At 46.4% G+C, this 22,441-nt stretch overlaps 1 protein-coding gene across 6 annotated transcripts in view; it reads left to right on the top strand.

Annotated features, from left to right (window-relative positions):
• Window positions 1–1,387: 1,387 nt before the first annotated feature.
• Ankrd11 (ankyrin repeat domain containing 11) overlaps window positions 1,388–22,441 on the top strand; it is a 166,089-nt gene continuing 145,035 nt past the window's right edge. For 4 of the 6 annotated variants that reach the window (XM_063247821.1, XM_063247816.1, XM_063247817.1 and 1 more), the window contains exon 1: window positions 1,388–1,529. The gene's annotated coding sequence lies outside the window, so the exon portion shown is untranslated. The remainder of the gene's footprint in view (window positions 1,530–22,441) is intronic. The other 2 variants (XM_063247819.1, XM_063247820.1) reach the window with 2 other exon arrangements.

Genomic DNA, 22,441 nt, shown 5'->3' with positions numbered 1-22,441 from the left:
CTCTTATCTGAAGTTACTGGTTCTGGGAGGGAAGAACAAAACTTGGCTGCAACGAGGAACCTGAGGAACCTTAAATTCCACTTATAGTACAACTAACACTTCCACAGCGAATTGTGCCGGGCCCTGTTTCACACCAGGTTCACCTCATCTCGGTGACCCTGCAAAATAGGTGAAGCTCATTCGACAACTAAAGCGCCCAGAATCAAAGGTGGGGTGGAGGCGGCTTGACCGAAGAATGGCCTCTTAATCCCACAAAAGCCGCAGGAGGAAAGATCATCTTTAAGATCACAACCACTCTGAAATTTGCCATCCATGATTTCTTAATTTGAACTTTGTAAATATCTTGCTTATCGAGTTTCTCAGAGTCCAGGAAAATACAGAATTTAAAAACGTCTCAAAAATATTGATTTTGGCCACCTACCTTTTCTGGGTTAGTTCTCCTGGACAAGTACACCGATGCATTTAACTAGAACCCGACTCACTGGAGGCTGGATTGCTTTTTAGGGTAAACTAAATCCCTGCTACACGAAATAAAATGCAACTTTCCCATGTTTTGCAAACTCGTGAAGTACAAGACGCTGCACTTCTCCAGCGGCCTCCTTCTCGCCTTGCCGCTTTACGTTTCACAAGCAACGAGCATCCCTCGCGGGCACAAGGCTTTCGGAGGCCAAGGGCTTCTCAATACCGGGTAGGCGAGACGCCTCTTGGTGATGCCTGCTCTGGCCTACAAGGACATTCGGCGGCGGGGAGGGCCCCAAGGCCACCGGACTCGGGAGTGACAGGTCAGGTACAGGTGCTCATCTCCTAGGAGCCGCCCACGAGCTTTTCACTGGAGCCAGGCGTGTGACTGCCGCGGCTTCCCGAGGCCCCAGCGGATCTGAGCGCCTAGCCTTCCAGCTCCTTCTCCACCAGCTGCGCTTCCAGACCGTGCCTCCCGCTTCCGGCACGAGATATGGCCAATCGTCGCGGCCAACAACACAAGACCCACCCACCGCGCGACTCAGCAACCAATCTGGTTGTCCACTACCCCTTCCCAACCGCGCGTCCTTCTCCTCCCGCCTCGGGCCTATCGCGGAAGCAGTCAGCGCCGTATGCCTTTCATCTTAACAGCGCACTTCCGCCCCGCCGCCGTGACGTACACAGCCTGCCGCCCGGCGGGGAGGGCCAATGACGGGGACGGACACGGCGGGCCAATGGGCGGGAGCGTCTCATGCGGCCCGCGCCCGCCGCAGCCGCCGCTGGGTCCTGGAGCCAGAGGCCGCCCGCGACGGAGCGCGATGGACCGAGGGCCCCAGCCGGGGAGGCGCCGCCGAGCCCGCGGCCCGACGCCCCCGCAGTAGCGCCCGCGCGAGCGCCGCGGCCCCGCGCCAGCCTGGGCGCGCCGTGGGCGGGCTCGCTCCCCGCCGGCCGCTCTCGCCGCAGCCCGAGCCGGGCCTGCCGCCGCCTTCCCGCCGGGCCGCGCGGCCCGGGAAACGCGGCCGCGGGCTGCATGGGAAGCGCCCGCTCGCCGCCGAGCCGCCGCCGAGCTGGTGAGAGGGCGAGGTTGCGGGCAGGGGGGCGGGCGGGGCGGGCGGTGACGGCGGCGGCGGTTCGCGGCCTGCAGGCCTCTCGCGGGCGGACTGTGCGCCGTGCCGGGCGGGCCTGGGCCGTGCGGGCGAGGGGGGTTGGGGCTGGGGCCGGGACCGGAGATGGAGAGGCGGCGGGGAATGCCTGGGGCCCCGGGCCGGCGCCGACGCGAGGGCCCGCGGTGCGAGGCAGTGGGCAGCGGGGGGCTTGGAGTCGCACCTAGGGCCGGGGGGCTCCGGGCGGGGCGGGCGCCGACCTCTGACCTGCGGGAGGGGCGCCGCCGCCCTGCCGGCCGTCGTTGTTGTTCCCGGCGTCCCTATTATTATCGTGTTTTGAAATGGGAGCAGGCGGCCCCGGGCTTCGAGCCCAGCCGGAGGGGGCGGGCGCGGGCCGGGCAGTGGGGCGCGGGGGCCGGGCGCGCGGGGGCAGGAATGCGGGGCGCAGGGGGGCCGGGGGCGGGCCTGGGCCGAGTGGGAGGAAGGCGGCGGTGGCGCGGCGGCGGCTGCTGCTGCTGCTGCTGCTGCTGCTGCTGCTGGTGCTGCAACAGCAGCCCTTGGCCTCCAGGAACAATGTGAGACGTTGCTTGAAATGTTAATTTCCGCTCCTCGTTTCATCATCCCCTGGCGGGGCGGCAGCAGTGTGTTTCTGCAGGGTTGGCCCTGCCACATGCATTCAGTCCCCCTCAAGGAAGATCGTGCAGTCAGTCGGTCCTGTGTAGGTGGTGTTTTGGAAGGAGATGGTCTTTCTTGAGGCCTGCTCTTCTTGGTGACCTGGTGCCCGGTTGGGGCTTTTTGCTCATGTTGTGTTTTTGAAAGCTAATTTTGGATACCACCTTCCAGGGGTTTGGAAGAAGCTTGGAAGATTAAGTGGTTTGAGGAGAGTCCTGTGCTTTGAAAAGCTGTTTTTTTCCAACATGTAGCATGCTGTGTTTCGTGGTTTCTGCAGGTTGTGAGTTTTTACATCCACTTTGAAAAACAGGGTGGTTTTACAGATCGTCTTGGTAAAGAAACCAGATTTCGGTCTTGTTTGTTGAGAGTTTTTTTGCGGTTATTTGAGCAGTATTCTTAACACTCCTTTTTAGCTGAATAAAAGTAAACAATTGTTGATTGCAAAACTTAGAATCTTTTGGTTCTCTTTGCGGGGATGAGGAGACTTACTCGTCAAAACATGTAATATGATATTACTTGTGGAAAAAGTGCCGTGGAAACAGTTACTATTTTTGGTTGTGCAGACCCAGTCAATGGCATAACTTGGACAGTCCCGCATCCAGGACCCTAAGCCGGTCACTGGATGCTTCGGGAACCTTGTTTGTCTTCCTGAGGATTGGCTGTCCAAAAGAACTGGAGTTCTGTTTGTGCTATTGAGAAAGATTGTACAATACAAGTACACTGATACTGCCTTGCAGATGTATTTAAAACCAAAGGAAAAATACCTCGCTTAACGTTGATGTGACTCTTGAGTTGATCCTCATATAGCGGTTTTCTCCCCCACCCTCCATTCAGCTGTTGTTCTTTCTGTAGTTTCACGCTGGAAAGCAGGGTCTCTTCTGATAGGCTGGCCATTCCGAATGGAATGGGATGGGAGGGAACAAAGGCCAAGTTGCTATGACATTTTTCCTCTTTGTGCGTGCCTCTTGAGTTCCTTGAAAACCTCCCTGAAAGATACTGCTAAATTTGAAAGATACTGCTAAGTTTGACGAGAAACTTTCAGAAGCTTTCTTTTTTCTTTTATTTTTATTATCATTTTTACTATGGCAAGATATGCATAACAGAATTACCAGAAGTTCTGTAGAGATGTCACCCCGCCTTGAATTCCTGGTTTGCAGCACTCTAGACTGGCCCTGTTAATCACACCGCACCAGCCAGCCTTTCATCTCACCAGACCAGATGGGCTGCTGTGACTGGTGGCGGTCATGTTAGCTATAATTAAAGTATTGATACTGTGACAAGAACTCTGCAAATATAGTTAAAGGAACAGTGCTGTTTGTATACGAGGATATTTTTCAGGAAGCCGTGTACTTTGGATACTCACATGGATTTGAAATACTACAGTAATGTTTTCATTAATTACCAAAAGTTATTTAGTTTGTTGGCAATGAGCCCATCATCAATTAAATAACATAATTAGAGAGCATCAGTAAATGCTGGTTCAGAGAATAATCTACATTTGTTGCCAAAATAAGTGTTTTGATCTGTTCATTACCCTGTTTAAAAGTCCCTTCACCTCACAAATGGTAAGTTTAATGGATGAGCTTCTCTTAATAGCAAGATGTTTGCTAGTTAATAGGTGAAAATGATGATGCATTGCTCGTCTGATCGCATGCTGTGTCAGTTTATTACTGCTGTTTAGTTAGTGCTCTGTGGGGATTGAGTGTGGCTCCTTTGATAAACTTTATACAAAAATCGAGGGAGTTCAAATAAGTAGAAGTTATTGTCTTGAGATGTTTTCAGTATGTGTTCTCTTTAATTTGTATTTCAAATGGAATTTCTCTGCAATTCAACCTTCTCAGTTTTGTCTTCAAGCTCTCTGAAAGAGTGTGTCAGTTCTCTGTTCCAGGAACTCAGGCAGTTGGATAATTGGCATAGGAAACCTTTTTAGGCTTAGGAAACAATCCACTTTAATGACTACTTCATTAATTCCTATAGATGTTTCTACTTTTAAGGGACTTTTTGTTTGTTCGATGAGTCTTAGTCATGTATCTCTTAGGAGTCAGACTGGGCTATGTACTTAAATGTTTTGTTCTGCTTTTCAACTCTCATTTTTCCCTACCATATTTAAAATTTTCTTCGTGGTTTATCTTTGGACCAAGTAGTGTTTTATGTGTGTGGTAGAAGTACAAATATCAACTTTATTATACCATCTCAAGTGAGTATCTAGGCCTAACCTCCATTTCCTGGAGGCCCCCCCACCATGGTCACTCTCCCTTTTCACACAGCTGTGACACAGGGTACCTTGGCTTTTTGTTTCTTGGATTGGGCAGAGCCTTGCTATATACTTACCCTTGTCTGGTCCTGCTAAGTCTCCATTGTAGCCTTCCATGCAGCTCCTCCCATCTCACCTCCAAGAGAACAGAATTCTGTCCACCTTTGGGCCTTACTTAGTTAAGTACTTCTCCCTCTCCCTCTGTTCCTTCTCATCTCTCTCTCTCTCTCTCTCTGTGTGTGTGTGTGTGTGTGTGTGTCTCCTTTTCACCTTTCCCCTCACTTTGATTTTTTTGAGACAGGGTCTTGTAGTTCAGGCTGGCCTTGAACTCACAATTTAGCCCTGTGGTCTTGAACTCATAGCAGTCCTCCTGACTCAGTGTCTGGAGCTTTGAGTTACAGGCGTGTGCCACCACACCAGACTCTCTTAACTGCTTTCAAGGGAAGTGCTCCTGCAGCCACAAAGAATGGCGAACTAAAGTTTATGAGTGTATAATGATTGATTTAATGTGTTGTCCCGGTCTTGTCCCCCAAAACAAAGTACCCAAAAGAAGCTTACTTAGAAATATTTGAGTAATTTTGAAAGGGGAAACTTAGGCTCATGTATTTACATTTATTTGACTGGCTAGGGATTCTTCCATTGCATTTCAGCTCTTTTTCCCATTTGTTTTCATTACAATTTTGTCTTCATAGTTACAGGTGGGGCATAGATTACATTGGGGGGGGTACTGGGGGGGTACCTTGGGGGGGGTATCTTGCGCTTGCCAGGCAGGTGCTCAGGTCACTGAGCTAAATCCCTGGCCATAGATTAGATTTTTAGATTGGGGCAGAACATAAAATAATGGAAGGTTATCCTGTGGAAAGGAAAGGCACTCTGTGAAAGCAGTGTTTATAGTGCTCCTGCTTTCAGACCAGAGAAGTCTTGAAGCAGTTTCTACTCTCACTTCCACACCATCCTTGGGGGCCAGGGCTGAGAGCTCAGTGAAGGTCAAGGTTGGGCTATGGCAGCGTAGTGCTGCTGTGCACAGCTTTCGTCTGTGCTGAGCACCTGCCGGAAGGTAACTTAAGTAGTGGCCTAGTGTGTTAGTGAAGTCTTTTGAAAGTTTTAGTTTTTTTTTTTTTTTTTTTAAAGAGACTTTATTTGAAAGGTATTTTCCTATATGGCTTTCTTAAGCAATGTCTCAACACTAAAATTATTTTTTCTTTTTCTGTGTGATGCTAGATTGAACTCATAAGCAGGGTGTGGTGTTGCACTCCTGTAATCCCAGCACTTGGAAGGCTTAGACAGGAGATTGTTGCAAGTTCAAGACCAGTGTGGGATACAAAGTGAGCCCAACGCCAGAGAGAGACCCTGTCTCAAAAAGACAAAAACAAAAGCAAAACCTCATGGCCTTTGCAATGAAATTTAGGGCCTTCCTCTTTAATTTTGAGAAGTTGTTCATGTTAGGCTCAAATTTGTGATACTTCTGCCTCAGCTTCCCCAAGTGGTAGGATTATAGGCATGTGCTGCCACTCCTGGGTAAGATTTTTCAAGAGTTGAAAAATCCTGTGGTCTGCCAAGGGCTTTCTAACGCCTACACCCCTTCCCTTACGGCCAAGGCAAGTACTGCCTGGGAAAAATGCTGTCTTAGGAGCAGCGTTCTCATTGGCTGACTAAAGCTAGGACCTAAGAGTTCAGGTCTGCCCTGGCATCTGTGTGGTAAATTTTTTATTATCTTGAGAATACTTTTTCCAGTCATACAGCAAACAGTTTGCACCTGTTTATTGCTTGAAACTACCGACCTTGTCTCAACACAAAAAAACTACTTTTTGTCTTTTTGAGACCCGGTTTCACTATGTGGTTCAGACTGGCCTTAAACAATCCTCTTGTCTTATGGGCATGTACCACCATGCCCAGCTTACCAAAACAAAATATTTTGGATCACTTAGATAAAAAATTTTTTTTCTGTCAAGATTAAGTGAAATTCATAATTTTTTTTTTTTATTACCTGCTGCCAGCCATGGTGGTGCAAGCCTGTAATCCCAGCACTCAAGGGGCTGACACAGGATTGAGGCCAGCCTGAGCTACTTAGTGAGTTCAAGGCCAGCCTGAACTATCTAATGAGACCTTGTCAACCAAACCAAATCAAATCAAACCAGCAACAAAAACACATAAAAACAAATGGCTGGGCTGGAGATGTAGCTCAGCAACACAGTGCCACGTGGCAAGTGCATAGTTATGAGTTTGATTCCTGGTGTCCTCCTTCCAAAAAGAAGTGAAATTGAAATTTGACTTACAAGTGCGTACCTGTAATCTCAGCACTCAGGAGGTTGAGCCAGGAGGATCACTTTGAGTTGAAGGCCATTCCTGGCAACACAATGAGGCCAGAGTCTCAAAACAAAACAGTACAAATTCAACCCAACCCAGATGCTTAATAATTTTGTCAGAGATTATTTTTCATCTAAAATGTAGAAAGTAGACCTGTTTTCTTAGTGTATTAGTGGCAAGTATCCTACCTGTCCTCCCAAGGGTAGTTTTCGGAATGTTCTGCAAACGTTCAGGTAGAATGGAGTATTGACTCTCCAGGTGTTGGGAAGGCACAGGGTGCTTGGTTTTTGGGTATAGATTCAGGGCCTTGTTGACGCTGGGTAAGCACTGTGCAGTGAGCTCCATCACAGCCTTGTGAGGTTTTGGGCAGCTGTGATTGTTTTATTTCCACTGGATTTGGATGGAGCAGAATAAACAAAGACAACTTTAGTTCTGGAGGATAATGGTCATTATGGTTGTTTAAACTTAGCCTAAAACAGTGAGAAGCAGTGGGGTAACCCTTGGTATTAAGAAACTGAGTCTCGGTTCTTTTTCTTTTTGTCATTGGGATTGAACACAGGGCCTTGCATGTGTTAGGCAAGTGCTCTACACTGAGCCACATTCCAGGCCTTTATTTACTGCTGCTTTTCGGTGCTAGGGATCAAACCCAGGGCCTGGTGCATGTAAGCACAAGCTATCACATTGAGCCACATCCCCAGACTCTTTTGCTGTGTTTCTAAATGTGGTTTTACATCCTGTAAAGCAGGAAGTAAAAATAAAAGGCCAAAATCCCCAACAGTAATACCTGAAAGACGTAACCTTTAAAAAAAAGTAGTATGTTTAGTTAATTAAAGGATGTGTATAATGTGAGTAAACATTCCTTGAGTGATAAAAAAGAAGAAAATGCAGCTCTTTTTCTGTACTGGGCATTAAACCAAGGGTGACACACATGTTAGCAACCACTGAGTTAGTCCTCTAGCACTTGTTTTTGGGGTTGTGGCACTGAGGATTGAATCCAGGGCCTTTGCATTGCACTGCGTCGCAGACCCCTCCCCCTTTATTGTTTTGGGGCAGGGACTTAATAAATCACAAAAATTGGCCAGGCTGGGCTTAAACTTGCCATCCTTTGGCCTCGGCCCCCTGGAGTGGTGGGGTTAAGGCATACTCTACTATACCCAGCTCCCCAGCCCTTTCTGTTTTGAGACATGGTCTCATTAAGTTGCTCTCACTGGCCTTGGACTTGTGACTGTCATGTTTCAGTCTTCCAGTAGCAAAAAATTCAGATTTTAGGAATCTTAAAAATGTGTTGATAATTTGTATCTGTTACATTAGTATTGTGCAACCCCAAGGTTGATTCTGATTTTAAGGAGGATTTAGATTTTGAATTTTTCTTTGTTAGAGTTGTATGCTTTTTACTAACTTATTTAAATTATATACATAAGGCCATGGATATAACTCCGCAACATAATGTCTGCCTGGAAAGTGTGAGGTCCTAAGTTCCATTCCGGTAAACTCCACCTCCCGCCCAATTTTTCTTTTTCTTTTTTTTCTTTTTTTGTGATTTTGAGAATGGTCCATCTGAAATTAGCAGTTCTTTAGAGCCTATTAAATATACTAACATTCATTGAATGTTTTTTCCCCTGCTGTGTGAGAAGTGTCTTTGAATTGTACTGTTCATCTTTTCATAGGAAATTTAGAAAAATGTGTTTTCCTTGGTTAACTTTATTTATGTATTTTATTTATTTATTGAGACAAGGTCTTGCTCTATAGTTTAGGCCAACCTGGAACTTAAGGTGATCCTCCTGCCTCAGCCCCTGACTGCTGGGATTAATGTGTACCACTGTGTACCACACAAAAGTGTATACCACTGCTTCTGATAACTTTTGAGTTACTAAGTGTGTTGGCTCAAGGAGGGTGGCAGGCAGGTGGATCATGTGTGGGAAGAGACAGCAGGCTAAAGGGTGGGAGAAAGCAGTCCCTCCACTCTGGAGCAGTGCTGGCTGGTGTCTTCTCAGGGCGTGTTTGTTAGTTTTCTGCTGCTCTGACGGATTCCCACATGCACAGTTCAGGAGCAGCAAGGGTTTATGATCTCACAGCTCTGTAGGTTAGAAGCCGATGCCATCTCCTGGGGCTAAGGCAAGGTGTTGGCAGGGCTGTTACTTTGTGAAAGCTGTTTTGGTGCTGGCCCACATTGCTTGGCTGGCTGCCTTTCTCCATCTTCAACAGCTGTGGTTGTCCCAGACTCATGTCTTGCTTCCTTTCTGATTTTAAGGGCTGTGACTCCATTGGGCTCACCTGGGTAACTTGGGCTGCTCCTGTCTATAATTAGTAGCCTTAGTCCCCTTTTCATGTAACCCTGATTGCTTGCTGGCTCTGGTTAGGATGTGGGTCGTTGGCCATTCTGCTGTCCCCGCACTGGGACCCTGCATGACAGCAGGTCCTTCTCACCTGACTCTTGTACTTTCTGGTCCACTTGACTGGTCAGGTGTGGCGTTGTTGTGGTTACTGAGTGAGCTAGATATACAGGTCCTGGACAGGGTTTGGCTTTCAGTCAGCTTACTTTGGGATCATTTCAATAGTACAGAAAAATTGTGAAAGTGTTTCTCATTCTGGTTCCTCTAACGTTAACTGTCATAATGGTAACTTTGGTGTATTATTGCTAACCAACCCCCACGCTTTATTCAGGTCTTACCCAGTTTGCCATTGACAGGACCCAGGGACCCTTCCTCACTGAACCATGCCCCAGCCCTTTCTTCATTGTGAGCCAAGCTCTCCTACATTACTATCTCTTCCTCTCCTCCCATTAAACAGTTCTCATTTTCCTTGGTTACTCAGGACCCTGAGCATTTGAAGAACACCAGTGCAGTCTCTGTTTTATGTCCTTGTGACCAGGAGTGTGCTGGGCATGGCTGTGATTCTCGTGTCACTCACTGCCCCCTGGCTCACCTGATTGCACCTCCAAGTGTGGGCTGTGGGCGTGGGAGCAGTTTGGTGTCTTCTCACCCTGAGTGAGTTCCGTTTTATGGTGAGGCTTCCCAGCCTGGACCTGAGGCACTCTCCCTAGGGCACTGTCTGCGTCCACAGATGTTTGTTAGCTGTTTGGTGTGTGTGAGGGAGTTCCAGCCCTGCTTGGAGACAGGGCAGATCTGTGTTCTCTGGACTGCAGTGTGCCCTTACTGTGCAGGTCTGTGGAAAGAGGGAAGCATCGGAGGCACAAGAGCCAGTTGGGCGGGACTGGATCCGTGGGTGTGGGAAGTGCTGTGTAAGCTCTGTGATGGGATGGGGTGCTGGCAAAGGCCGGGCATCTGTAGGTCTGCGTGGCCACGGAACCCGTGTGTGCGGCCTGAGTGGGCGAAACTGGAGCCTGGCTGGAGTTGACTGAAGAGCCTGGGGTGTCAGTGCAGGGTGGGGGTGGGGACAGTTCCACATGTGGTGGATTTAGGGTGGCAGGCTGGCCAGGTGGCCGTGCAAGTGAGCAGGAGAATGTGCAGGGCTGTTGGGAAAGTGCTTGGCCCCTGCCGGGCAGGAAAGTCACACGAGACTGCTGTCTCCTCTTCTGTGTATTTCATCCCTACCATCTGCTTTTCCCTGAGCATTAGTGCTAAAGGTTTCTCAGTAGAGGAGCCATTATTGCAGAATGCCATTTCCTAGAAAAATATGAAATGGCCAGTTAGACAGATGAGGAAGATTGAAATGTGTTGTAGGTGTAACAGTTGAATTCATGTGAACATCTCAGAAAAGACCCCACCCAAAGAGTACGGTGCACCTGACAGAACCCAGAAGGAAGCACTCTGGGAGGCTGAGACAGGAAGACTGCTAGTTTGCACTTGATAACTTAGACCCTGTATCAAAGGATACAGAGACCCTGTATAAAGGAGCTGGGAATGTACTCAGTGGGGAGCCCTGCATTGGCTCCCAGGACCACAAAACAGAGTCAGGGAGGGGACCATCTCAGGGAGGTATGTCCTTCATTATGAGAGTAGTTTTGTGGGTAGAAGGGGTCCTGCTCAGAGGGCCTAGAATCGTGATATGGCCTGTGTGACAGACAAGATGTGACTGTTTAATGGTTTTTTTTGTTTTTTTTTGGTACTGGGAATTGACCTAATGACATCACACTTGCCAGGCAAGTACTTGTGCTGCTAGGCTAAATCCCTGGCCCTTAATGGCATTTGTTAATGGAGTCAACAAGACTGATAAGGCTGGGCATGGTAGCGTACCCCTATATTCTTAGCACTTGAGAGGCTGCAGCCTGGGCTACACAGTGAGTTTAAGGCCAGCCAGCCTGACCTGCATAGGAAGATCCTGTCTCCCCCCAGCCCCCCCAGGCAAACTGATTCTGACTGGTTGGCGGGGTGAACAGATTAGGAGACCAGTGTTACAAAAGGATAGGCAGAGGAGGCAGAGCAGAGGGACAGCCGGGCAGGACCCAGCTGCTGTGTATTCAGTACTGTGTGTGCCCATATGCGCTGCTCTGTGCCCTGGGGACAGCCGCTTGGAGAAGTGGACCTCTCTGACTCCTGGGACTTGCTGTCTGGTAGGAGAGGAAGCAGGTGCAGGAGGGTCTCAAGTGGAAGCCTAGTGCCTCGGAGATCGTGGTCAGAAGGCTTCTATGCTCTGTGCAGCTTAGTCCAGCACAGTCTGGATTTGCCCTCAAGGAGTTTTTATGAAGCTAGTATGGAGTATAGTTCAGATAGTGCTTTTGTGTCCAAAAAGGGAGGGAGTTAGAGATTTAGAGGCTTGCAGAAGCCAGGATCAGTATAGACAGGAGGACAGAGATATTCAGTCCTCAGATACATGTTTAGGTTGATGTTGAATTTGCCCTTGTTTTGAATTTCCTGTATACTTCTGTGCACATATCAGATATCAGTATAACTGGGTGCAGTGGTGTGTGCCTGTCCCAGCTACTGGGAAGGTGAGTGAGGAAGAGATCCCCAGTTCCAGGCCAGCCTGGGCAATCTATGAGGATTCTGCCTCAAACATAAAAATTAGGGATGTAGCTTACTGTCAGGGTCTGATTTCAACTCCAGTATTGGGGGGAAGATACTTAGTGAATGTTTGGTTGTAACAGGTTAGCAGTCTTACAATTTATGGTTTGGAAACAGACCCATAGTCCGAGAATACAGAAAATAATTTTTTTGTGTGTGTCTTAACTATGTAAGCCAGTTCAGGCTGGCTTCAAACTCAGGGCAGTTGTCCTGCCTCACCCTCCTGAGTGATTTATAGGCAGATGTGATTGTGCCAGGCCAAATACTTAATACGACAAACCCCCACAAGCCTGTTAACTAGTGTAAGAGTCTGTGAGTTGCTTCCAGTGGTAGGATACAGCACTCGTTCCTGAGTGAGGTCCGGGATCTGCTTGGTGGCCATGAAACTGCTGCTGCAGAGGCACTGGCCCCCTCCTGAGGAGCCTCAATGGGGCCTGTCCTGCTGGGCCCTGCTTGGGCCTGCCTCTCACTGGGCTTCACTGCTGTCTCCTTGTGAGGGTGCATTCCCTGACCCTGGCGGATGCCTGAATAGACATGGTGCTGTTTTCATTGATAACAGCATTCACCTTTGCATTAGAGGGATGTACCTGCTGGCCCCTTCTTGCATATTTCAGTTGCAGTCTCACTGTTCTTGACCTTGTGCTGGACCAAGGATGACATCCTCCTGGGGGTGTGGAAAGGGCTCACAACACGGGTTGTGGGTTTCTCGAATTTTCTGTGTGATATTTCAGCGTAAGGCTGGTGTGGTGAAAGGACACTGCCATGAGTGGTCTAGGCAGCCTGCGCTGCAGTGGGGTCCTGGGGCCAGGTGCAGGTGGTGGGTGTTGGCCTGCTGTGCTGCTTCTCAGTCTGTAGTTTACAGTGTTCCTCCCGTGCCCCTCCCTTTGGTGTCAGCCTCTGTCTCTGGTGTACACATTTTACTTCAGGGTTTATCTTTTCTTTTTTTGAGGTTGGTCTCGAACTCACTTTGTAGCCCAGGCTGGCCTTGAACTCCCATGGATCCTCTTGCTTCAGTCTCCTGATTGCTGAGATAACAGGCCTACACCACCATACCGGATTCAGAGTTTATCTTGACAGAATCTGCTTTACAGTGGCCCTGCCACAGTGCTCACCACTTCTGTCCCCTTTGTTCGTTAAGCTGAACTGGATTTAGAAGCCACAGGGTAGTACTTTCACAAAGGTCATGATGACCTTGTTCAGGAGGGCATCCCTACAGTGGAAGTGGGGATGAAGGTCCCAGCGGCTGGCTGTCCTTTGGGCCTCTCTGTGCTTGATCCAAGGTTGGCTTGTTTCTCTGCTGTGCAGGGGTGCCCTTTTATTTTCTTTCTTTCTTTCTTTCTTTCTTTCTTTCTTTTTTTTTGTCTTTTTCATTTTTATCGGTACCAGGGATCAAACTCACGACCGCCTGCTTGCAAGGCAGGTGCTTACGCCGCTGAGCTAAATCCCCAGCCCCGCCTTTTTATTTTCTGGTACCTGGAATCAAACTCAGGACCTTACACTTGCCAGGTAAGTACTTGTGCTGCTGAGCTACATCCCCAGACTGTAGGGATGGCTTTCAGTTAGGCTGAATGAAAGCAGTTTAAGATCAGTGGGCTAGCCAGGGCTGTTTGGTTTGGAAAGGTTCACAGCTGAGGTTGAAGCAGTCCTTCCTGCGCTGTGAAAGTGAAGGGAAGCTGACTGTTGAGACCTAGGACTTGGTGGAGCATCACACAGATGCAGAGGGTGCTCGATGCCTGGAACTGTGCTCCACGACTTTTCACCTTGCTTTGAAAATGGCAAGACCAGAAGTAGAGTGTGGGCTTGAGGGGGAGGGAGGGAGGGACTGGTAGCAAATTGAATGATGGGTAATGCGCTTTACCCTGTGTGTAGCCTGGCATGTGGGTGTAGTGCCAGTCCACACCTTAACAGAGCAGATGTGTCCAGAGGTGCTCTGCTGAGTGGTAGGCAAGCTTGAGCCACAGGGTACGCTGGCGACTGTGCTGCAAATGGTGGGCATTGGTGGCTCACTTCCCTAATCTGTGGTGGTGCTCATGCCAGTGCAGCTGTCATCTAATGAGATGCAGATTGCACACATGGGAATAGGTTCTGTGGTGCTCTTCTGAATTAAACAGTTTCACAATTTGACTTGGAAGTCTAGCGTGTAATTCAGAGTAGATTGTCTTGAATAGTTGCTACTGATGGTAACTTTTGTGAGTAGACTTTTTGTTTCTGGTACTGGGTATTAAACCCAGTACTTTGTGTGTTACCCATGCATTCTGTCACTGAGCTACACTCCAGCCCTGTGAGTGAGTTCTCCTGGGATTGCTCACACATTATCCGTGGTCTCTCCCCTGCTGGCCTGTTCTGTGCTCATATGCACCAGTGTGTCATTGGAAGGTACGGGTAGGCAGAGCACTGTGGTGAGATATAGTTGGCTTAGGCTTCATTTTTTTTGTTGTTGTTTATTTTTGTTTTTTGAGACAATATCTTACTTTGTAGCCCAGACTGGCCTTGCACTCTTGGCAGTCTTACCTGCCTCAGCTTCCTGAGTGCTAGGATTACAGGTATGCTCCGTGCTTGATCTATAGGTTTCATTCTGATAGGAACCTGTTTCTCAGCTATTAGGATCTGATTAAGGAGTGGAAGCAGTCTAGAGTATAAAACTCAAGTTCATTCCAGTCCTTGGTGAGTTGGAATTAATGTTGAATTAATTGTTGCTAGGTACCAGGGATTGGAACATAGGGCCTTTGCGTTGAACTACATCTCAGCCCTAAGTTTTTTTTTTTTTTTTTTTTTTTGTTCTGGGAATGGAACTCACAACCTTGTGCTTGCCAGGCAGGTGCTTATGCCACTGAGCTAAATTCCCAGCCCCAGCCCTAAGTATTGTGCTAAGTCACCGCATTAGATTGCTCAGTCCTGCCTCAGCCTTTTTCCCAGAGTGCTGCAATTACAGATAGGTACCACTACCACCACTCACTTTTTTTGATGGTGGCTGCTTTCCCTTGCTATATTGGCCAGGCTAACCTCTAACTTGTGATCCTGTTGTTCACCCTCCTGAGTACCTGGTATTACAGGCATGTACTGCTCTGTTGGACCACTGTTGTATTCATAGTATGAGGTTTCTCCTGGAGCCTTCTTTGATAAGCGTGTTCATCACCAAGGCAGCCCTGAGGGTCCTGCTTGTCCATACCAATGGCTAAGTGCTATATCTACCTCTGCAGCCAGAGGCTTAAGTTCACCTCTGTTTCCTCAGTTCTTGTAACTGGAAGGTCAGTCTCTCTGCACCCTCCTTTACTTGAAAAGATAGTGTAAAAGGTAAAAGTGTCCATGGAGTCTACTAACTGAATTTATTCGGAAGCAAACATCAAGTGCTGATTAATCTAGGGAAGTAGTTTTTTCAGACTGCTTTCAATAACCTTCAGTTTTATTAAAAGTCATTCCTAAGTAGTGAGATATTTTTATGTCAAGCCACATTGGTTCTGTGTGGGAGGCAAACCTTTCTGTAATTAATGCTCTTCTGGTGGATCTGCTTTCTTGAGGCCAGGTGTCTGCCACTTAAGACTCAAGGATGTGATTCTCAAGGGACTGGGCTGATGGGCCTGTATCCTGGATGCAGGAGACCTGATCACTTTGTTACCAAGGTGTGTGGTCACTTAGTGGCCAACAGATGATGGCCCCAAGTGCCCAAGGTGGGAGTCTCCACTTGGACTCATCACTCATCTTTGAAAGTCTTTGGAGTAAGCAAGTTTCATTCTGTTGAAATGAGATTCTTTGATGCTAGAGTTAGGAGAAGGAAGGTTTCTCATCATGTGTTAGGAATTGTCTGTGTAGTCCTGGGAGCTGTCAATAGAAGTGGTGGCAATTGGTGCAAATCCTGCTTGCTGCAGACTCTGCAGGTGAATTGTTGGAACCTCAGGAAGAGGTAGAAAAGCAGTGGTGGAGCAGGAAGAGCTTCCTCTGGCTGTGGCTGTCTGGGATGCATTGTCTGCTGTCCACTTCTTACTAACACGTCCTAGTTGCTTGTTGGGTGCAGTGGGTCTGTGAGACCTAGAGACCTGCATGCTTGCTGGGACTGGGCTGCCTCCAGTGGACTGGGGGAGAGTAGCCCTGAGTGGTGTGGAGGGCATTTTACAGGAACGCAGGCTTGAGGGAGTTTGGGAGATCAGCTCCAGCATGTGGGCTTTCCTTGTCTTGCAGTGTTTGTTCTTGTCATTGTTGCAGTCAGCCCGTGTCAGGGGGACAGTTCCTTTGTGCTTTCCTGTCTCCCAGTCCCTAGCTCAGCAGTGGGACCTCAGGCCATGGGCAGTGCTTTTCTAGCCATAGGGTCAGCCGGGGGCCTGTATGTAATTCTGGTCCCAGAGTCCAGCCCAGGTGAGTCAGCTCTGGGCTGGGCCCTGGCCTTTGTATCATAATAGAGCTGTTGGTTAGGAACTGTCCTTGGAGAGAGGAAGCACAAAATCAGTTTTTTAAGCCCTCCACACACGGAGCCATGTTTTTCACTTTTTTTTTTTTATATAATCCAGTTTTTTTCCCAAGCCATAGCAATTGAAATGGAGAGGATATGTACCAAGAAACAAACATTAGGCCTAATTATTTTGTTTTGTGTGTGGTTTTTTTTTTGTTGTTGTTGTTGTTACTGGGGTAATTATTTTGTTTTTGTGATACCGGGGATTGAACACAGGTTCTTTGCACTGAATTGTATCCCTAGTCCTTTTATATTTGAATTTTGTCAATATTAGTCCTTTGGTTTTTTATTTTTTTAGAGATGGTCTTGCTATGGTAGCTCAGGCTGGCCTTGAATGTGTGGTGATCCTTCAGCCTGTGCCTCCTGAGTACTAGCATTACAGATATGGGCCACCATGCTGGGCATTTAAAATTCATTGGTCATTTAATACATCCAAAACTATTTCACTGTTATTTTTTTCCCCACTAAGCATGGTCATGTTCATTGTAGTGCTTTGAAGAATTGTGAAAACTGGGAAGCGTTCACAGATGCGCTTTGTGTGGCCTCAGTGTTTCTTCAAGGCCCTCGGGTCCCAGCGTGTGGAGGAGGGAAGGTGGCAGCCCTCATGGTCATTCCAGCCACCCCCTGACCACGAGGGTCTGTGCCTGCTCTTGCCTGCACGCTTTCACAGTGAGTCTGGAGTTAGGAAGGCTCAGGAGGACTAGGCCAGCTACGGAGCAATCACCGTGGGTACCAGGAAGCTGAGCCGTTGCACCTGGAAAGCATTGTGTGGCCTGACTTTTTTTCTGCCTGTTCATTTTTAGATAGAGCCTCGGTGGGTACTTTTTGGTGTAGATTTGGGAGTTGCAACCTTGATCTGTATATCCATAATTTTTAAAAATCTTATTTTTTCCTTTCCTTTGCTGTCTTGTCCTGTCCTTTCTTCATAGTGGGAGATTGATTTTTAATTAATCCAACCGTGTGTTTTACTTCTGTCTTGGACCTGCTCTGGTACTTCATAGAAGTAGGTCTGTCTTGTGCACCTGCTGCTTTCCTTTGCCTTGAGAGACCCATGTTGTGTATGTTCTTGTGTATGCTGCTGTTCATTCCTGCTGCAAGCAGAGTTGCACACAACATAATGAGCACTGGCTTGCAGAATCTGTACAGGAGGGAGCCTTATTTTATTTTTTATTATTTATTTTTAAATTTTATTTATTTATTTTTATCAGTACTGAGGATTGAATTTATGACCGGGTGCTTGCAAGGCAGGCGCTTATGCCCCTGAGCTAAATCCCCAGCCCTTTTTTTTTTTTTGAGTGATAATTGGAAATTGAACCTGAAGCCTTAAACTGAGCTACATCTCTGACTTCTGGCCATTTAAAAAACAAAACAAAACAAAACAAAAACTTGAGACAGGCTTTTGTCTCAAAGTTTCCCAGGCTGATCCGATCTGAAACTTGGGGTCCTCTTGCTGTCTCAGCCTCCCAAGGAGTTGGGATTATAAGCATGTGCCACTGAACTCAGCTTGGAGGTCATTTTCTTTTTTACTTTTTTGGTAGTATTTGAGATTAAACCCAGGACCTTCTCACTGAGCTACATCTCCAGCCTTTTTCCACTTTTAAAAAATTAGTTATACAGATTAATGGGTTTTATTTTGGCAGATTTGTACATGTGCATAATACACTTTGATCACGCCCCCATCACCCCTTTAGAGCCAAGTTACACTTTCTTCTTTTTCTTTTATTTGGGTTTTTGGAAACAAGGTCTTCTTAGGTAGTCCAGGCTGGTTGTTTGAACTTTCTGGGATCCTCCTGTCTCCTGAGTGTGCCATCATGCCTAGCAGTTTTACATTTTTTGGAGAGGGAAGAGATTTAGTGTGTTAAATACGTTTTATTAGGCTGGGTGTGGTAAATTTCAAGCTGGATTTCAAGTGTAATCCCAGTACTTGGGAGGCTGAGAGAGGAGGATTACCACAAATTCAAGGCAGCCTGAACTCTATGTAGTCAGAATGTCTCAAAAAAGAAAAAACAAACAAACAAACAAACAAACAAAAAAACCCCCAAAAAACCCGTTTTCTTTATATTCAGCCTTGTTACCTGCTTTTATCCTCCTCTCTTCAGTTTTGTTTCCCTTCTGCTTCTCATTTTATTTATTTATTTATTTATTTGGTACTGGAAATTAAACTCATGACCTTGTACTTGCCAGGCAGATGCTGTGCCATTGAGCTGCATCCTGGCCTTTCTTACCATTTTAGATCCCATGTATTGGGTCTGACTGACTTCAGCATATTCTCCCAATCTACTCCTTTTCTTGCAAATGACAGAATTTTTTTGTTCTTTTGTGTCTGAGTAGTATTCCATCATGTACATGTACCTTGTTTTCTTTGTACATCCATCGATGGGCACCTTGGTTGGTTCCACATTTGACTATCAGGAATTGTAATGCAGGTAAGCAGGTGTCCCTAGAGTGTGTTGACTGTAATTGCTTTGGGTATGTATCAGCGTGGTATAGATAGATAAACTCAAATGGTAACTGTATATCTATTTAGATTTGAGGAGCCTCCATACTGATTTCCATAGTGGATGCACTAGTTTATATTCCTACCAGTAGTATAGAAGGGTCCCTCTAAATCATCACTAGCACTTTTTAAAAAATTTTTTATCATAGTGATTCCAGGTGAGGTAGGATAGGGCTGGGATTTAGATTTTGATTTGTATTTTGTGTATTTTTTATTTTAAGACAGGATCTTGCCAAGTTCCTGATATTGTCTAGGCTGGCCTACAACTTGGCAGTTCTACTGCCCAGAGTGTGGGGGTTGCAGGTATATACTACCATTCCTTGCATCCTAAGATTTTTATTTTTATTTTTTTAGGCTAGTCAAATGAAGCAAGTGGTGGGAGTGGAGAAGGAACAAAGAAATCTGTAACTGGTTGTGATCAATTAGTTGTAACCACCACTGCACTCGAACCAGCCTTTATTTTTATTTTTTATTTTTTGGTACCAGGGATTGAACTCATGACCTTGTGCTTGCCAGGCAGGCGTTTATGCTGCTAAGCTAAATCCCAGCCCTATCCTAAGATTTTTAGTAATCAAGTTCCTTACATATTCTCTATAATAAAAGTAGACCTAATAATAAATAACAGTAATAATAAAACTAGAGCCAGATAGGGCCATACATTCCTCAGTACTCTGGGAAATTGAGGCAGGAGGATCACAAGTTTGAGTTCAGCCTGGGCCATTGGTAATGTGGCAAGACCCTGTCTCAAAAATAAGAAAATAGGTTGAGGAGGGTGCTTAGTTTGAAGAACCCTGTATTTAATCATCAGTATTGCCCAAACACAATACAAAAACCCTCAGCATTTGACAGGTAGGAATGAGCTAGAATTTTCAGGTCAAGAAAGAGAAAATAAGAGCTTTTGAGATTACTTGGTGATAACAGATTGTGATATTGTTGTGATGACTAAAACTTTCCAATCTGTTATAGTCACACAATTAAATTTTGCTCTTATGTTTATGCTTGCTTTTCCATTGAGAATGGTGATTTCCTTTGCTTTAGTCTTCAGCTTTCAGTATTGTGCTTGCGTTCCGCTCCAGATGTGGAGGGGCGTGTGTGGCGCATGGTTGTCAGCCGCAGAGTGCACTGTTCTGTGCCTTCTTCCACTGTTCTTGGGAGTTGCCTGTTCATACAGAGCTGCCCCATGTTAGGGAGTGTGTGCCACAGCTCTGTCTGCATGTGTGTTGCTGATGGACATTTACTTGTGTTTAGGGTTTTACTGTGACAGAATAACGTCCAATGCAGACTCACACATGTACATTATCTGTCAGCTGAGTTTCTAAAATTACTGGATTAAGGGCTGTGTGTGTTTAAAATACTGATAGTAAAAACTGCTTCTCATCTCTTCTGTGTGTCTCAAATTTACCTGGGGCTGAAAGCTGTAATTGATCTTTGACCAAGCCACCAACCTTTTTGGAGGTGAGAGGCTTCACAGGTTCAGGAGTTGTTGGGTAGGGATTTGCACTTCACAGAAGTTTTCCCTTGTGGAAACACTTGACAGAATTCCTGATTGAGGAGTTAATGTTATTAGCATTTGTCATGAATATTTGCCATGGTGCAGAGTGGCATCTAGCTGAAGGTCATTTGGGGTCTGCAAGAAGGGAAAAAGCAGCTCCTGGACCAGACACTTCTCTAAGGTTAACGAAGTTTTTGGAAGTCCACATGGGTTTAGGGGAGAGCAGTAGGAGGCCAGGGAGAAGGTGGCAAATTGAGTTGTGTAAGGAGGTTTGATGGCCTGCTCTATCCTGCTCAGTGCTTGGCGTTAGACAGTTATGGTGGCAGTGGGGTGAACATGATGTGGGGCCTGTTTCTGGGGGAGTCAGCTGAAGTTGGGTCAGATGTGAGACCAGGGGAAAGGGCTTTCTGCAGAGGCAAGTCCCTGTGACTTTGAGTCTGAGCGTCTGTAACTGCTGGGCTGGGGAGCCCCACCTGGCTGAGTCAGGAGCACGTTACAACCTCCCTGCCTGTCTCAGCTGGTTGGTGGCTGGGGTGGGGTGTGTGTGTGGGGGTGGAGTTGGACTTGTCTGTCCCATCCAGACAGCTCTTGTGGTGGGGCCAGGTTTTGGTTAGTATTTCTTCATGTAGACATGTGAGTTATACTGGTACAAAGCAGTCACTACAAATATCTTTATTTATTTATTTATTTTTGGTCTTTTTCGTTTTTATCGGTACCAAGGATCGAACTCACGACTGCCTGCTTGCAAGGCAGGTGCTTATGCCACTGAGCTAAATCCCCAGCCCCTACTACAAATATCTTAAGAGCAAGTATCAGATACTGTGGAAATACTGACATTCATCCAGCTATCAGTTCACATCAGCCAGGGAATTAGGAGCATCATGATTGTGGTGGGTTATGGAGACATGTAAGAACTAGTTTTGGGGGTGTTGAAGGCAGTCTCAGGATTTTTTATTTTTGAGACAGGTGTTCCCTCAGTAGTCCAGGTTGCCCTTGAATTAATTCCCTGTGCAGCCGCCTCATGCTGCACCTCCTGCCTCTCAGCTCCTGAGGCTGGGGTTCCAGGCTAGGGCCACCATTCCTCTGGTCTTTTCAGTGATTCCGTTTTTGAGAATGAGGTGGTATGTTTGAATTGTACTTTTGTTGTTGTTGTTAGTTTTTGGTACTGGGAGTTGAATGTAGGGTCTCAGGCATACTAGGCAAGTGTTGCACCACTAAGTACCACCCTTGCTGCTGCTGCTTCATCCTTTTTTTTTTAAAGAATTTTTATTTTAGTGCTAGGGATTTTAGCTCAGTGGCATAAGCACCTGCCTGGCAAGTGCAAGGTCACGAGTTGATCCCCGGTACACACACAAAATTTTTTTTTAGAATTTTTATTTTGAGAAACAATCTTTCTAAATTGTCCTGACTGACTTTAAACTTGTAATTCTGCCTCAGACTCCAAGTAGCTGGAATTACAGGCATGTCCTACGACTCCTGGCTTTACTAGGATTTTATTTTATTGATTGATTGGTTGCAGTGCTGGGGTTTGAATCCAAGGTCTTCACACTGAGCTATCTATATTCCTACTCTTATTAAAATTTTGAATTAGATTTTTAATTTGGCATTTTGATGTGAGAGAACATTGATAAATTCTTTTCATTCTCCTGATTTGCACATTTTCTCCCATTTTATTGTTTTACTCAATTATTTATTTCCTTATTCCTCTTTAAATTTCTGAGAGCAGTTTTTGCTTGATATCAATACTAAAGCAGAGGACAGAGTTTTGATTGATTGTACTTGCTTTGTTTGCTTTTGACTTTTTCTTATGATATATTGTCACTGTTTCCTAACTTGAAATGGGTTCCCCAAATATTTTCCTTTTTTATTTTTTCCTTCTTTTTTGGTTTTTTGAGGCAAGGTCTCACTGTTTGGTTCAGGTGATTTTTCTGCCTCAGCCTCCCAAATGATGGGATTGCAAGTGTGTGCTACCATACCTGGCTTCCAAAATTTAATGTTATCTTATTTTTCTTTTCTTTTTTTCTTTCTTTCTTCTTTTTTTAAATTTTTTTTTCAATTTTTGAGACAGGGTCTCACTATGCAGTTAAAACTGGCCTTGAGCCCACTTTGCATAGCCCATTCTGGTCTCCAATTTGCAACAACCCTTCTGCCTCAGCTGCCCGAATGCTGGGATTACAGAGATGTGCCACTACACCCACTTCAACATATTTTTTTGGTGATAATGTTTAATGTTCATAAAGTAGATTTCC

This window comes from Cavia porcellus, unplaced genomic scaffold, assembly GCF_034190915.1.
Source record: "Cavia porcellus strain 051 isolate PalLab524CR breed Dunkin Hartley unplaced genomic scaffold, mCavPor4.1 scaffold_4, whole genome shotgun sequence".
Classification (NCBI taxonomy): Eukaryota; Metazoa; Chordata; class Mammalia; order Rodentia; family Caviidae; genus Cavia; species Cavia porcellus.
Note: the sequence above shows the minus strand (reverse complement) of the source record. Positions and strands in the feature narration are given on the sequence as shown.